Here is a 14,808-nt window from a genome sequence, read left to right as displayed (position 1 = left end):
CGTTCACTTGTCTGGCTGACCGTCTCCCCGCCGCCCCCCCAGACTGTAAGCCTGTTGTGGGCGGGGATTGTCTCTCGTTCATTCATTCAATAGTATTTATCGAGCGCTTACTGTGTGCAGAGCACTGTACTGAGCGCTTGGAATGGACAGATCGGCAACAGATCTGCCCCTGCCCTCTGACGGGCTTACGGTCTAATCGGGGGAGACGGACAGGCGAGAACAGTGGCGATAGATAGAATCAAGTTATTTCTGTGCTGTAATAACAATAATGATAATGATAATGGGATTTGTGAAGCGCTTACTGTGTTCTAAGCGCTGGGGCAGAGACGGGGTCATCAGGTTGTCTCACGTGGGGCTCCCGGTTTTAGTCCCCATTATACCGATGAGGTCACTGAGGCACAGAGAAGTGAAGTGACCCGCCCAAAGTCACACAGCTGACAAGCGGCGGAGCCGGGATTAGAACCCATGACCTCTGCCTCTCGAGCCCGGGCCCTTTCCCCTGAGCCACGCCGCCAGGCCCAAGCGCTTGCCAATAATAATAATAATAATAATGTGGGTGTTTGTTAAGCGCTCACTATGTGCCGAGCACTGTTCTAAGCGCTGGGGGAGACAGAGGGGAATCAGGTTGTCCCATGTGGGGCTCACAGTCCTAATCCCCATTTTACAGATGAGGTCACTGAGGCACCGAGAAGTGAAGTGACTTGCCCACAGTCACGCAGCTGACAAGTGGCCGAGCCGGGATTCGAACCCATGGCCTATGACTCCAAAGCCCGTGCTCTTTCCACTGAGCCACGCTGCTTCTCGCCAAGCTTCCCAAGCACATAGTACAGTGCTTTGCACACAGTGAGCGCTCGGTAAATACGATTGAATGAACGAATTATGGGCAGGGAATGTTAATTTCTCCTGTGGTCTCCCCAGCGTTTCGAACAGCGCTCTGCACATTGTAAGCACCGAACAAACACCGTTGATGGATCGATTCTGGTTCTAGGGGCGAATTGCCACCCAGCATCAACAGAAACAGTTTGCTCACTGGATAATTCTGAAATTCACGCTTACTCTAAGATGATAAATTAAAGGTAGGAGTAAAAGTGAACGTTTCCTGGTGCAGTTTTGAGCTTTATTTCACTCTGTCGCCTGCGTTACCCCCGAACTGAGAAGTGACACTTATCGAGCCCGTTCACGCACCTTGCCCTGAGCTAAGTAACGGTGAGATCAGCGGATTCCAGAGTGCCGAGCCATCCCAAATTCCAATCCCGTTAACGGCAAGCTTGGGTTGGTTCCAACGGAAGGTGCCGTTGACTAACTGACGGGGGTCGCGTTCGTTCGATTGAATTTATTGAGCGCTTCCTTCGTGCAGAGCGCTTGGGAGGATACAGCACAACAATAAACAGACGCATTCCCTGCTCCCAACGAGCTCACGGTCTTCGGGGGCCGGGGGCGGGGGGAGACAGATGTTAATATAAAAAAAAAAAAAAAAAATGACCGTTACGTACAATAAGCGCTGCGGGGCCGGGAGCGGGTAAGAAAAGGGGGAGCAAGTCAGGGTGACGCGGACGGGAGCGGGAGAAGAGAAGGCTTAGTCGGGGAAGGCCTCCTGGAGGAGATGGGCCTTCCATAAGGTTTTGAATGGAGGGGAATAACTGTCCGTTGGATTTGAGGAGGGAGGGCGTTCCAGGCGTGAGGACCGAGAGAGCCCCAAAGCCCGTGGACCAGCCGTTGCTGGGCTCACATAGCCACCCGTGGGCCAATTGCTAGCGGTCTCTCTGCAAGGTAATTCACAGACTAAAACCTTATCCTCGAACGGAACGAACAGAAATTACGTCGGTAAAGATAGTTCCGTTCACCGATGTTTTTCCAGATAAAGACGGTCCTCCGCTTAATACGTTTTGAGTGGAGATGAACGATGCTTAGGTTTCTAAATTCACACTCTGTTTCAGCAACGCTTGCAATCCTAGCCTTCTTCTTTGCGTCAGCTCCGGGGGTGAGTGTCCCTGGGGGAGGAAGGGGTGTTGGGGAGCCACAGGAAAGTGGGGAAACAAATTGAAGGGCTCTGAGGGGAGGTGGGGGAAACAGAGAACTGTAAAGATGACAGGGAGAGTGGTGGGGGAGAGGCTGGGGGAACTGGCTGGGAGGATATTTGTCGCCGAATTGTACTTTCCGAGCGCTCGGGACGCTCAGTAAGTACGACTGAAGGAGCGAATGAACTCCAGGCAGAGTCACCAGGGAGGACAGAGACATCTCTTGGGGCGCCCGAAAAATCCGTGGTTTGCTGTCCTCCGACTCCCACGACAGATGAGAGGTTCTTCAGGGAACCTCCGTCGTTCGGACGGTGCCAGTTAAAACGTCGGTTTCCGATCTTCCCCTCCCGGCCCGTCTTCCCATTGGGTTTCCCCGGGCAGGATCCCATCGATGGGCGGATCTGCTTGTGGAGCGTGCGCCGTCATCTGATGGGTGGGAAATCCTGCCTCTCGAGTCCCCGGTACCAGTGAGGCGGTCGTCCCGTCCCCCCCCCCCCCCCCCGGTTTTGGGACGCGGGATCCGGCCCCCGCCGCATCTTCCTTCCCCAGGTAGGAGAGCCTCTGTTTCCCGGCACCCCCGACTCCCAGTCCCACGCGCTCTTTCCGTAGCCGGAGCAGAAACGGTGGGAAGGCAGGGAGGGAAGAGGTCGGCAGTCCGACGGCGGCCCGGAGGGCCCGTGAGACGGGTCGCAGTTGCTTCCGGTGGTCGTTCATCCAATCGTACTTATCGAGCGCGAACTGTGTGCGGAGCGCTGTGCTAAGCGCTTGGAGAGGACAGCGTGGCTTAGCGGCAGGGGCACGGCCTCGGGGGTCAGAGGTGGCTGTGCCACCTGTCTGATGCGTGACCTTGAGCGAGTCACTTCACTTCTCTGGGCCTCCGTTCCCTCATCCGTAAAATGGGGATCGAGACCGTGAGCCCCACGTGGGACGACTTGATCACCTCGTATCTCCCCCAGCGTTTAGAACAGCGCTTGGCACATAAGCGCTTCACAAACGCCGTAATTACTATTACAGTTCGCCGACAAATAGAGACGATCCCTACCCGGGCCTCGGCGCACACTTCTCCCTCCCGTGGGGCGTCTTTGAGAAGCGGCGTGGCTCGGTGGAAAGAGCCCGGGCTCGGGAGTCCGAGGTCGTGGGTTCGAAAGCCGGCTCCGCCCCCCGGTCAGCCGTGCGACCGTGGGCAAGTCGCTTCACTTCTCTGTGCCTCGGTTCCCTCATCTGGAAAACGGGGATGAAGACTGTGAGCCTCACGTGGGACAACCCGATCACCCTGTCAAATAATGATGTTGGTATTGGTTACGCCCTGACTGTGTGCAGAGCACCGTTCTAAGCGCTGGGGGAGATACGGGGTGATGCAAGATACGGATACGGGGTGTGGCCTTGGGTGAGTCGCTTCGCTTCCCCCAGCGCTTAGAACAGTGCTCTGCACGTAGGAAGCGCTCAATAAATACCAACGTCATCATTATCCCTGTACCTTTGAAGCAGCGTGGCTTAGCGGAAAGAGCACGGGCTTGGGAGTCAGAGGTCGTGGCTTCTGATCCCGACTCCGCCACTTGTCCGCTGCGTGACCTTGGGCGGGTCACTTAACTTCTCCGGGCCTCGGTTACCTCATCCGGAAAAAATTTAAAAATGTGAGCCCCACGTGGGGCAATCTCATTAACCGTACCCCCAGCGCTTAGAACGGTGCTCGGCACGTAGTAAGCGCTTAACGGATACCATGATTAATCATTACCTCCCCCGGACGGGGGGGCTCCGGCTCTGTCCCCGGCCCCGTGGGGCCGGGGCCGGGGAGGGAGAGACCCTCCAGGGAGAAGCGGACCTCTTCTTCTCAGGCGACTCTCCCCGGCGGTGTGGGGCACGCCGCTCTGACCCTCCCCCCCCGCTGCGGAGGGAGGCCCCCGCCGGCCCTCGACCCCTGCCCCAGGCCCACCCCCCTTTGCGCCAGCAGTGCCGATTCGGAAGCGTAGCGGGCTTGAGAAAGGCAGCGGTCACTTCGTAAAGCCACCTCAAAAGTGACCGGTCGTGGAGAAGACACCGGGCGGGATTTCCATCCGTCGCGTCGGCTTCCTGACACCTTCTACGTGCCACGCGCTCTTTTATACACACCTTCTGCCCCGCAGACGCGCAGCCGCTCTCTCTCTCACCCAGACGCACACCCGCGCGCACGGAGAAATAATCCTCTCCTCGGACTGCCTATCGGTCGCGGGTGTCGCTGTCTCTTCACCTGTGGTTTCCTGCCTACGACCTCTGGGAGCCCGTCGCTCGGACAACCGTGGAGGCTTGGAGGCGAGCTTGGCCCAGGTAGGGGTGTGATGACGTAGGGGAGAGAATGCTACCACCTCCCCCCCTTTTTTTAAAAAGAAAAACCCCGAGGAACTCAGCTTCGCGGCTGTGGTGAAACGACGCCCCGTCCACCCGGACGGCCCCAGTGTCCGCCTGCGACCCGGTCGGCGCGGCGCTCCGCGCACGGAGTGGTGCTGGACCGGAGCTTCTGCTTCAGTCCTGCCACGGGGAGGCAGGAACAGCTCTCCTGCCGGGGAACTCTATGCGGGGTGGCCCCCGGGAGCCCCTCTCCCCAAATTCCAGCGAGGAAAGTGACTCCAGATACCCGTCACGGTCATCCCCCACCCCCTAGGCCCCACCTTCGGCTTTTGGAACCATTTGGATCCTTTTCTGCCATTCCGTCTCTCTCTCTCCGCGCCTACATCGACCCTAGGGGACTTGGATATCCACGTGGATGTTGCCGACGGCCCTCCCGCTCCCCGCTTTCTATCGCTCCTCAACTCCGCCGACCTCCTGCTCCACCCCAGCTCGTCTACTCGCCAACCTGGACACACGCCGGAGCTCATCAGCGTGGCGTAGCGGGAAACAGCGCTGGTTGGGGGATAGGGCCCGGGCCTGGGACGGTTGCGGGTTCCAATCCCGGCTGCGCCACTCGTCTGCTGTGTGGCCTTGGGTAAGTCGCTTCACTTCCCTCTGCCTCGGTTACCTCACCTGTAAGATGGGGATTAAGGCTCCGAGCTCCGTGTGGGGCAGGGACTCGGTCCAACCTGATCCGCTCCACCCACCCCAGCGCTTAGTACAGTGCCTGGCACGGAGTAAGCGCTTAACAAATACCGCCATTATCATTATTCATTCGGTCGCATTTACCGAGCGCTTACTGTGTGCAGGGCACCGCACTGAGCGTTTGGAAAGTACAGTTCAGCAATAAAGAGAGACAATCCCTGCCCACGCCTGGTTTACAGTGTAATGATAATAACAAGAGTAGTAATAATCGTGGTACTTGTTAAGCGCTTAACCGTGTGCCAGGCACTGTACTAAACGCTGGGGTGGACCCAGGCAGATCGGGTCGGACCCAGTGCCTGCCCCACGTGGGGCTCGCCGTCTCCATCCCCGTTTTAGAGACGAGGTAACCGAGGCCCGGAGAAGCGACGTGACTTGCCCGGGGCCCCACGGCGGGCGGGTGGCGGAGCCGGGATTGGAACCCATGATCCTCCGACTCCCGGGCCCGCGCTCTAGCCGCTGCGCCCCGCCGCTTCTCGGTCTAGAAGATTTATTATTACTGTTGAGCTGTTCCTTACGTGGGAGCCCCTACATCTAGGGCAACCGGTCCCCAAGATAAAGATTATTCTTTCTCTGCGCACGGTAGGGCTCCGCAAATGTGACCGGCGGATTGATTCCGAAGTCCCTTTACCTCTCTGGATCTCAGTTTCTTCATCTTCATCTGTGAAACGTGGATAAGATACCCGTGCTTCCTACTTCCTTCACGGATTCTACCCGATCTCGTTTTCCTTGATCCACCTCGGTGCTTTGACACCTAGTAATTGCTTAATAAATGGCAAAGGGTAAATTATTATCGTAGGCTTTCCCGCACAGCCCCGAGTCAAACTCGTCGAAGATTTAAGAATTTTACCTACTTCCCAGCAAAAATGTTTTCCTGCCCAGTGAACCCTCCGGTTTCCTGAATGATGAGATGTCTCGGCCCTGTCTGATCTTGTGATACGGACAAGGCCTGGGCTTCAAACCTAGTTATGGACTTTGCAGGATGAAATTACAATAACGAAATATGATCAGAACCGCCGAGTAATTTGACCCAATCCCCACGGAGGGCGTATGATGGTATTAAAGCTACCACCAACTCGGGGTTAATCCCTCTCTCGGCAATCCTGGAACTCTGCCGGATTTACAAGGAGGCAACTAAACTAAATGTAATACCAAGGGCAACGGATCGGCAGGAAGGCCGGTCGAGACACACCTCTCTGCCCTTTTTCAAACCGTCGAGATTTTCTTGCAGGGCTAATGGAGGAACGCTATTAACCGTCGATGTAACTGGTGGCGATCCTCCACCTCCCTACAGCGCGCCCGATAGTTCGGGGCCCCGAACGGGTCAGGTTGTCATGCTATGGGCCCCGGTGGGGGAATTTCTGCAGGCGCCTAAGGTGACACCGCGATTTAATGAGCGGATTACCGTCCGAATAGCGCCAAGACGTAAGACTATCCCCAAGTCTGTGAACACCTCTCAGGGTCGCATTTGGAGAGTCTCCAGTACCCTCATCAACGACGACCGCAGGAGGGAGAGTCAGGCGGAGGCCTGTCCGTCCCATTCCTAGCTCGGGCGGTGGCTAGCGAGCGGACGGCCACCTGCCGCAAGTCAAAACTCCCCCGCGCTGGGCGGCGGCGGCACGGGAGAGGGTCGAGGGCGGAGACTCGTTTACCGCGGGGAAGGAGGAGGTGGCGAACCGCTTCCGCGTTTCGACCGAGAAAACTCTACGGGTACGCCGCCGGGACGATTGCCGATGGAGAGCGGGGCGTTCTGGGAGAGATGTGTCCGCGGTGTCGCCGTGGGTCGGACACGGGTCGCCGGCATACGACGCCGACGACAAGTCTGCGATCCAGCGAACGGGGCACACGCGGGCCCGTTGGCCGTCTAAACGGAATATGAGACGTACGAGAGGGCGTCTGAAGAACCTGGCCGGGGCCTGGTCGAGTTCAGCTGGGGCTGTGAGCACGGGCTGGGCCTACGCGGGGCTCTGGCCTCCGGTCAAAGGAGGAAGCGAAGGAAGTAGGCGCCTCCCCAAAGAAGCAGAAGGCGGTGGCGGCCGTGGTCTCGGATGGTCAAAGGGGTCAGGGCACGGGAGTTGGAATTCCCTTCTCCCCGGGACGCTTCTGTAGAAGAAGAAAGAAGCCGGGCTAAACTCTTGGGGTGCCATCAAGGAGTCACCTTAGATTGGGAGCCCCTGGCGGGAAAGGGGCTATCTCTCACCCGCCCAATTGCATCTGCCCTGCCACTGTAGCTATTCCTAAGCTTCAGAGAAGCCCCAGCAGTGTCAGAGCGCTAAAGGAACGTACGTTCTTCGGGGAGGGAGAGAGAGTCCATCTGGGGCTGCATTCTGGCGTGACCCGGGCTGGGGCACCCTAGAAGAAGCCCATTCGTCCAAGGAGATGAAACTCTCCTCCCGGACAGGGGCGACGAGACCCCACCAATGCCCAGAAGAAATGTCTTTCGGTTTAGGGATCCAATTGCGCGTAATTAGTTACCCGAACCCCACTTCAGAAGGCCGTGAGGGGAATCTATTCCCGGGGGGCCCACCGGCTTATGAGAAAACATTACTTATTTATTGCAATAGATTTCTAAGAATGTGCCATCATCTCACTCTCTGTTACAAAACAGCGCGTTGAAATATTTATACAAATTCCAGTCCTGGCTAAAAAGATTAACTCTGCACCGCTCTCAGGATTCCTGAGCTTGAGTATCGGGGAGGGAATTCCAGAGGCACACTCCACCACCGAGCAGTGTAAATGCTCCGGCTAACCTCCGATTCACGAACGAGCGAAGGCTTGAAGTGGTTCCCGCCACCATTTCTAATACCTTGCCACGTTTCCAAGGTGCGGTTGGCCCGAGGATCTCAAAAGAGCTGTGCCAACTCTGTCGTTCGGCAAATCGTATTTACGGGTGGGGGAGCGGAGCCGCGGAGAGGTTAACCAGGCAGCTGCAGCCGGGCCAGGGCCGCGGGCTCACTAGTTCTCGGCGTTCACGGAGACAGAGTCAGTCGGAGAACCCAGCTGTTGAGAGGGAGCAGATTTAAAGAACCGGCGCCCACGAAGGGCATCCTTCTCACACGTACCGTTAAGTCGGCGGCTCCTTGGTGAGCTGATGGGCGGATGGGCTCCCTGGCCAAGGAGTGCACCTGCCCAGGAGTAGCAACAAAGAAAACGGCCGAGCCGTCGACGCGGGCCGTCCTGTCTCTTCGCCTCCGCTCCGATGACTTCTTTCGGTGAGGGAAAGTTACGGTGCGCCGACAGGCTGCGTGGAGCTTCTTCCCACGGAAAGAGGCTCCAGAGCAAAGACGGGTAATCCTGCCGCCCTTCGAGCCGCTGTTGCGTCCCCCGCCTTCTCCCCCAATTGCCACCCCAATTCTCCCCTGCCTTTCCTGTTTCTGTCTCCCTCTTCCCGTCGGCAAAGGCGGCATGGCGGGAACAGAGTAGGCCAGGGGAGGCCTAGTGGGGAGAAGGCCGTTCGTCCATTCGGTCGCATTTATTGAGCGCTTACTGTGCGCAGAGCACCCTACTGAGCGCTTCGCGCCGCACGAGCACGTTTCCGGCTGTGCCCAGCCCTCATTCCTCCTCGTGGCCACTTCAGGCAGCTGGCTCCGCTGCCTTCTAGCTCCCTCTCGCCTGATGGACGGGTCGCTGAAAGTGAGGTCGGGGGAGATTTCTTCACTGTGCAGATCAACTCTCCAGAAGGAATGTTTGAGTCGGAGACAAACTGAATGTGTCTGGCAGCAGTCTTTGGAAAATGCCCCGAGAGATAAGGTGCGCGGCGGACTGGTTTTATGCTGGCTTGTCTTTCATTCTTCCCTCCGCCGTACGTCCTTCTCTGGCGGTAGCAGGAATCACGAGACTACCTGCTCAGCGTGCCTTGATTCAATCCACACTCACTGCTGTCATCACCCAGTAGACAGCTCTGCTCCTGGAGGGCCACCTGCCCATCACTGTCACGTTACCCCAAACTCATTTGCACTTTACTGACTTCCACTAGCCCCGCGAGGCCTTTAGGTGCTCTACCGACCGGTGTTCTGTAATTAAAACACGGAAGACAATATATCCGAAGGCAACCAAACGGCAGTAAAGGGATGCCGTGTATTTATTATCGGTGTAATGGCTTTCACCGAGTTTAATAGATCTGAGTGATAAGTGACAGCCCCGGAACACTAAAGCGATGCTTACGGAATTATTGAATTTGAATGCAAATGAAGTCCAGCTGATTTTCAGGGAGCGCATTTCTGACGGACTCGCACCCAAAGCGGACCGTGACGATCAGTCGTTCCCCCTCGTCAGGCTTTCTGGATAGCACGATCCATTCTAGAGTTCATCCCGGGTGCAGGCAGGAAACTGAAAGGAGAGAAGAAGCCGGGGTTTTCCAGATGAGACCATTTCCCTTTCAGAGATTCAGTTCTTTTTTAATGGCTCGAATTAAAAAACCACTCAGCAAAAGCCCATACGGCAAGGGTTCCGGGAAATGGGTAAATGGTCAAGTAGGAATAATTGCGGGTACCTGAAAAAGAGGATAAAAATGAAAAACAGAAATTATGAACTCCATTTCATGCAGCTGTGTTCACTGATATATTTTTTTGCCCCTGGAGGATTCAGCCTGGAACCATAAATATAAGCAATAAAAAAGATGTCCTTGGGTTTGCCGGAGAGCATTTCAGAAAATTTACCACGGACACAAAATGAAGCACATTTTAGGGCAGACCAAATGAGCAGTTCCTATCCCCCGGGGGAAATGAGAGAAAGGGTGTTTCATTTGGTTTTGCAGTCTGGTCCTTTGCTTCCTACCGGTCTACGTCGCCGTGTGTGCTTAATAGCTTTTTAAGCTCCCTGTCCCAAATTCCCAATCTCTTCCTCCATGTCTGCTCAATTGTATCTCCAGAATGAATCAATCAGTCGGTGGTATTTATTGAGCGCTTATTGCATGCAGAGCACTGAACTGAGCGCTTGGGAGAGTACACTCCAATAGAGTATATAGACTCAATTCCTTCCCACAAGGAGCTTACAGGCCAGAGCGGGAGACGGACGTGAAAATAAAATTACAGATGAGTACATGATAATACCAATCATGGTATTTGTTAAGTGCTCACTAGGTGCCGGGCACAGTACTGAGCGCCGGGGTGGAGACGAGCAAATTGGACGCATTTGGTGGAGGGTGGGAGTAACGAAGCGCCAAGGCCATACAGACCCAAACGCGGAGGTGACGCAGAAGGGCTTAGGCAGGGAAGTGAGGGCCGAGGGTAGTTTTCCTAGTAATATTATCTGTCCTCTTCTTACCTTACAAGGAATAATCTTGCTATGAGGTGTCTAAAGGAAGGGGAAGAGTAGCCAGTGAGAATGGAAAAGTGCAAAAGCTTTGGTAGTGCAGAAATAGGAGACCGGAATGTCCCACAGTGCATTTTATATTCGAATTCTATTCGAATATGTTCGACGAAAACGTCGCATCGGGAGGAATCAATCAGTTCTACTGAGGGGAAGGGAGACGGGGGAGAGAAGTTTGGGATGTCGTTATACGGATTTTCAACCGTTCGTGGAGACTTTACCCAGCGAGAAGAAGAAAATCTCCCTCCCCCGTATAGAGAGGGTGCAAAGTGGCATGACGCCGATGGGCTCTGCCACTGCTCGAGCTCTGAGGGCTGTGGCGGGTTTGGAGACCTTGTCTGCTCAGCGCCCCTCAAGTTCTTGCACCCCCAGTGCCGTCACCATCCTTCTACCGAGACCCCGCGGACGAAGGGGTCATCCGGGAGGGGTGGGGTGGGCCTCTCTGAGAGCGTTCTCCAGTCCCGTGCGCTCCTCTGAGAGCACCCCAAATTTGGCCGGGACAGATCGGTTATCCCGGCCACTGAACGGTCCGGAGTGGGACCGAAGGAGCCGGCTGGGACGATTCTCCGGGGCCATCCTGGAACTCCGGAAGGGGCACCAAAAACGGTACAGACGCTCCCTGCTGGGAAGGGGAGGCCCAAGTCCGTTGTTATCGGAGGTTTTCTGGAGTTACGTGCCTTGGAAGGGGATCCTAAAGCAAATTCAAGGAATAATAATAGTTATGGTGTTGGTTAAGCGCTTGCTACGTGCCAGGCAGTGTTCTAAGCGCTGGGGTGGACGCAGGGTAGCCGGGTTGGCCCACGTGGGGCTCACAGTCTTAATCCCCATTTGGCAGGGGAGGTGACTGAGGCGCAGAGAAGTGAAGCGACTTGCCCAAAGTCACACAGCAGACAAGGGGCGGAGCCGGGATTAGAACCCACGACCTCTGACTCCCAAGCCCAGCCTCTCTCCGCCGAGCCACGCTTGTTTCTCACGGTACTTTTCTTCCCCAGGTTTACGAGTGAGCCTCATGTTCTCCCTACTCTCTGCACCCGTGGGATTTCCTCGACTTGTAGAGCTCCTCTGGAAGAGAATTTGAAGATGAGCCCTGTGTTTGGATGAGGTAGGTGGAATACAAAATAAGAAATGTTTCCAGAAAGGAAGAATACAGCTTGGCTCTTCAGTTAATGGCTCGATGGACTGGAACATCTTACCCATACTATTCGAGGGGAGGCGGTGGGACCTTTCAAAGGTTTCATTAAGCTAGGACTTTAAATCCAGTGACAGACTTTCCAGGAGGCCCTAAAGGCCTCCCCAGAGTAGTGAACGGTAAGGGGTGGGAGTCGCGGGGGCGGGACGTGCGGCAATTTTTCGGGAGTGAACCAACGCCCACCCCGCCCCCGACGCCATCGGATCCTAATAATGCAAGCAATCTACACGTGTTTTTCGATCGCAGTTTGCCCCCTCCGGAGTGCCAACTTGGTGACCTTGGACAAGTCGCTTGACTGCTCTGGGCCTCAGTTTCCTCATCTGGAAAGTGGGGATTCGATGCCTGCTCTTTCTCCCCTATAACAGTGAGCCCTCTGGGGGACAGAGACTGTGTCTGATGTGACGGTACCCCAGCGCGCGGGGCACATGAGAAGCACTTAATAAATACCACCGTTTTATTCTTACACGTCCCGCTTAACAGAGCCGCGTAGTTGTGAGCGTCGCTTCAGGGTCGATGAGCCGACCGCGTTCCAGAATTCTGTCGCCGGTAGGTTTGTCCCGGCATTTACCGTCCAGTGTGGTTTGTGGATGCCATCGGGAGCTGTTTGTGTTTTCTCTTGTAGAGCTAGGTCTCACGGCCATTTAGGAAGTGGAATACCACAACGGCCTCATATACTTCCGACCTCCGTGGAGCGTGACGTCCTTTTCGTCACCGCCCTCTGTTTCGCCGCCTGCCCAAAGCAGTAGGCCTCTATAATGCATCCCAGTCCCCCGCAAGCCCCATTCTAAGGGTGCCTCCTAAGTCCAAAATGAAAAACTAGCCCACACGCAGACGCGCACGGCGTGTGACTGATTGTTTCTTGCCTCCGTGTGAAAGTCTTAAAGGTAACGGTTTATTTTACCCTTGAAGAAAGCCCCCATTATACCTATAGGTAACGGACCCTAATTTGCAGCCGTAAACGTTCCGTCGGACAAGTGGTTTACGGTTTAGGTTTCCCGAAGCTCTATTAAAATGCACGTAAGAGAGGTTAAAGGGAATATCCTCCTGGGATAAATGCCGGCGACAATGAGCGGCAATCTGAGGACAAGAAGGTGAGCATTGCCTCCCCAGCTGTGATATGGGCTTATTTCTGCGGGAGAAAGACTGCCCCTTCTGAACCGATTGCATTTTGGGATCAAGCCAAATCATCTAAGTTAAAATAACCCCGTCAAAATTGTCGACGGATACAGAGGACCGACATTGCGGGAGTGTTATACGAAATTCGGGATTGCTGTCCCGTAGACATCTGTCAGTTCTGGATGATTTTTATTGCTAGAAACCTTTTGACTCCCAACAGAGAATGTTTCTGAAAGAGGAAAAAAAAAAGCCATTCTGCATCCGTTTTGTTAATTGTCTTAGCAGATTTCTACGTATTTTTGAGTCAAAATCGGTAGTTAGGAGCCTCATAAACGTCCTCGTCTCGTTTTCGGTTATTAGTCCCGTCTAGTCAGTTGATATCGTCTGGTAGTTTTAATTCTTTGGAAGCGGACTATGGAAAGCCGATATATCATTTACGGCATGTATGAGCATCCATTTAATCATTCATTTATTTACTTATATTGACGTCTGTCTCCTTCTGTAGACCGCGAGCTCGGTGTGGGCAGGACTGTATCTGTTTGTGGTTACATTGTATTCTCCCGAGCGCTTAGTTCAGTGATTTGCACACAGTAAGCACTCAATAAATACGACCTAATGAATGAATGCAGCAGAGGTTGCAAAGCTGACTTATTTAGGAAAATAATTCATTTAAAATGGCCTTTGTCAGAGATTCCGGCGTATTTTTTCACAAATTATCCGACCTGCCTATTTTAAAGAGGTCAGCGTGTCTGTTTTTAACAGACATGGAGGAGAGAATTGTTCGTTTTTTGCACCTTGCCGCCTCGGGATCGCTATTATTTTTACTGCTATTATTATTACCCGAAAATCAACTGGGTTTTTTTGGTAGGAAATAAGCATTCTGCTCCTTTAAAAATCCTGTAGATTTAATAACAAACTAAAATCCTGAAGAAAACAAGATCATGTTTTTGGTGTGTTGTTTTTTTTTTTAACGTGCGTACTTTGCAGTCCAAGTCTGCTCCTTTCCCCCGCCAAGAAAACCACTCCGCGTCAGCAGCGCATCGGGTAGACCAAAGCAACGTAAAAGGCAGTGAAAGTCCTTTAAGTGATTAAATTAGTTCAGAAGGGAACAAACAACACAATCTGGTTTTGAGCCGCTGCCTTCCTGTACATCTGTTTTAGTCTAAGGTGCCCAAATCCTTGGAGAGAGCAGGGTGCAGGTGCGAGAGAAATGGTGGCCCCAGGGTCCGGGCGGGGAAAGGCCCTGGCTCTAAACGCCCGACCGATCCGCCCACCCATCCGTCTGCCCGGCCCTGACCTGGCCGCCCCCGCAGGGGCCCCTGGGGAGGTGGAGGGCTGGGCCGGGGCAGGGGGATGTGGTGGGGAAGGTCACTTAGCTCCAGTTTCCCCACCAATCCCACAAATGCCAGGTGGGCCGACTGACCGGGGGGATGGAGGGAAAGTGGGCAGAGGCGAGCTGAAGATCCCACCCTGCTTCCTTCCTCTGGCCCGCCCCTTCTAACTAAGCTGAAATGGAGGCTGAATTCATTTGGGAGGGGGGAAGGTCGACTGGCTAGGGCTACGGTCGAAGATGGACGGTCTTCGAGGAATTTGTTTAATAGGACGATTGCTGCCCGTAATCTTCGTAAGATGTCTCCGCTCCCTCGCCGGACCCCAGCTGGGATTCTTCGCTCCTCCCAGTTAAATCCTAACCGTCAGCTGATCCGTTGCTCACATCGCCGCCCTGGCTGAAACTCCCCCTCGCCTCAAGTCTGCCAAACCATGACGCTCCCCGCCCTCAAAACCCTCCTCAAAAACCACCCAGCCCAGCCGGGATCACCTGTTAATCCCCACCTTCTGGATCGGGCCACCGGCCAGCCTTGATCCATCAGTAGGATGTATCTACTATGTACAGAGCACTTTACGAAGTGCTTGGGAAAGAGCGATAGCAAGTGGCTGTGGTCTCTGCCCTCAAAGGGCTTACGTGCTAGCGGGGGTTAGAGACGCCTAAATAAAGTAGAAATAGGAGGAAAGAGAAAAAGGGGTATGCCCGTGAGTTAAACGACAGATAAATGATATATTAGAAAGTAACGTATTTAGACTAAAGTCTGTCTCCCCCTCTAGGCTGTA

The 14,808-nt window shown here is 54.6% G+C and overlaps 1 protein-coding gene across 1 annotated transcript in view; it reads left to right on the top strand.

Annotated features, from left to right (window-relative positions):
• Positions 1–14,808, top strand: part of FRMPD1 (FERM and PDZ domain containing 1) — a 215,217-nt gene that overhangs the window by 26,263 nt on the left and 174,146 nt on the right. Inside the window, exon 2 of the mRNA XM_029055232.2 lies at positions 11,387–11,496. The gene's annotated coding sequence lies outside the window, so the exon portion shown is untranslated. The remainder of the gene's footprint in view (positions 1–11,386; positions 11,497–14,808) is intronic.

This window comes from Ornithorhynchus anatinus, chromosome X5 (genome assembly GCF_004115215.2).
Source record: "Ornithorhynchus anatinus isolate Pmale09 chromosome X5, mOrnAna1.pri.v4, whole genome shotgun sequence".
In the NCBI taxonomy this organism is placed as follows: Eukaryota; Metazoa; Chordata; class Mammalia; order Monotremata; family Ornithorhynchidae; genus Ornithorhynchus; species Ornithorhynchus anatinus.
This window is presented reverse-complemented; position numbering and strand designations above follow the sequence as displayed.